We start from the raw sequence: 2565 nt of genomic DNA on the forward strand, positions 1-2565 counted from the left end.
GTGCCAGCTGTTCTCCATGCCAGCAATAGTTGACCACTTGCTGGCTGGGGCCGACACACAGCAGGCTCCTGGGACACAGCCAGCTCTTAGAGAATGTCTACACACACACACACACACACACACACACACACACACACACACACACACACAAAGAGCTTACAGACTGGGCACACACTTGTTTGTGTATATTGGGTATGTGACAGCAACTCTTAAGAAGGTCCCAGAAGATGTTTCAATACATCATCCTTCTGTCCTGCTCACACAGACAGACAGAGCAAAGAATTTAGTGGCAATCAAAATGACTGTCCCCAGCTGTGTGCGTCATGGTTTGTCTTGTGGTTGAGGTTTTCGATGCGTGTGTGTGTCTGCGTGTGGTTTCTTTGATCTGTATCCAGGTCTAATGTAGGAAATGTAGCTGTCTGAACAGATGATGCCCATAGTCTGACATACACTCTTGCCAATATATCCTGGTTTGTCTTGTATTGTAGACCACACAATAATGGAAGCAATGAGTCATTAAACTGGTCGTTGTTTTTGTAGAATGCTGACATGAAATATGTTCTTTGTTTTGGTTCCTCTGATGTTTAAATGAAGATTTATCGTCCAAGAGTCTTTTTAATGTTATTTACACTCTGTGCTTTGCCTGGAGGGAGCTTGATTCAAGCAGCCAGTCTGCTTTAGTCTCTCATCGCCAGACTTAGCTATTGAGCTTATCACATAAGACTAATGTCAGTGTTGCTTCCACATGATGTTATTTATGGACATGTAATCCATTTGCATGCTGCATTACCCAACAGTCTGATATTTTTTTACTAATAACATTTTAGGGTTATGGTTAAGTATACTGTTTCCATGGTCATTTTAAATATTTTCACTTGTCTTGGAATATTGCATTTGCTCTGTCGTTCATGTAAATAACAAAACACAATGGAGAAATGATGAATTTAAAAAGAATGATCCTAGCCTTGGAATAAATTTCAGTGAATTTCCAATAATATCAGACAAGATGTAACATTTGAATATTTGATCAACTCAAACATACACATCCTTCCTTCACTTCTCTTTGGAGCAGAAAAAGTTTGCAGTTCCTTTTGTTTACTTGGCTTCCCACTAAAGACAACACTGTTCTGAATCTTTCCCATGAGCTGAGTACAGTCCAAGAAAAATAACCCTGTCTTATGTTGCCATGGTGTAATTATGGATCCAAACAGACCCTATAGCTCCGGTCCCGTTCTAAACATCAGCTTGAGCACAGTGGAAGTTTGGTTTTCTAACCCAACATAATTAAATTCCAGCTGCAGGAACAGACATCCCGCCCGCCACCTTTAGAAAAAAAACTAAACATAAATTCACAGTTGTTTTGCTCTGGTTCACATTTATGCTAGATTGACTCAGTTCTGGTGTTTTCCTGTGGTGTGTGTTTATGACATTACGAGATATGGCTGGTATATTTCTGGCTCTCTTTGGAAGAATTGGATGGGTTAGCTCATTAGGAGTGAAGAGTCGACCTGGAGAAGCCTTACTTTAATGTCTGGGGAGCAGAAAGCCAGGCTGCTTTACTTACTATGTTTTCAATTGATCGTGTACAGCAAATCAGCTACTAGACATGATGTATTTTGAGTATTACACTGTCAATATCACTCTCTCCGCCTACATTTGAAAATGCACTAATTTCTCTGAAGCTTGTTGAAAAGTTCAATCAAGTGTACAGACTTGCCAGTGGCTTTGTGAGGCTGAACGACAGTGCTTTGAGCTAAATGCTAACATCACATGACAATGCTAACATGCTCAAAACCTAGAATGTGAACCATATGGTGGCGCTAGAGGAAAAAATCAGGGGATCATCAAAGTCATTAGGATTCATCCTCTGGGCCTGAATGAAAAAGCTTTTGTGTCAGTTTGTCTTGTTGATGTTAAAATATTTATTGGATGCACGACAGCAGTGGTTCTCAAATCTTTTTCACGTCATGGACCCCTAAACTGACAAAAGTTAGACCAAGGCAGTCCCATTTTTGCTGGGAACCGCCTTAAGGACCCCAGCAACCCCACTTTGAGAACCACTGCACTAGAGGAAAAGATGGGATCATCAAAGTCATTAAGATTCATGCTCCAAGGACCATGAATGTCTGCTCCAAATTTCTTGACAATCTATCAAATAGGCCTAGTTGTCAAGATATTTGACTAAAAAACAAACATGTCAACCTCATGGTGGCAAGTGAACGTCTGGAGATTGCCAAAATCATCAAGATTCATCCTCTGGAAACAATGTTTGTACAAAACTTCATGACAGCCCATTGAATAGTTATAGAGATACAGAGATATTTCAGTCTGCACCAAAGGGGTAGACCAAATGTCTGAGCGTCTGACTGACACACTGACTGCCATTCCCAGAGCCACACCGCTAGCGTGGCTAAAAACTCAATGTAACCATATCATCACAAAATAACTCTTGGAATGCGTCACAGTTTGATGTTCTGTATATAACAGAGAAACAGTGTCAAGAGGGTGGAGACCTCCTCTGGGCCGATGATGAATAACTGTGGAGGAGATGAAGGCATATCAGTT

The 2565-nt window shown here is 40.9% G+C and overlaps 1 protein-coding gene across 1 annotated transcript in view; it reads left to right on the forward strand.

Moving 5' to 3' along the window:
- The window catches only part of LOC123985666 (collagen alpha-1(XXVI) chain), a 22967-nt gene that overhangs the window by 9641 nt on the left and 10761 nt on the right, over nt 1-2565 (forward strand). The window lies entirely within an intron of this gene.

This window comes from Micropterus dolomieu, linkage group LG17, assembly GCF_021292245.1.
Source record: "Micropterus dolomieu isolate WLL.071019.BEF.003 ecotype Adirondacks linkage group LG17, ASM2129224v1, whole genome shotgun sequence".
Lineage (NCBI taxonomy): Eukaryota > Metazoa > Chordata > Actinopteri > Centrarchiformes > Centrarchidae > Micropterus > Micropterus dolomieu.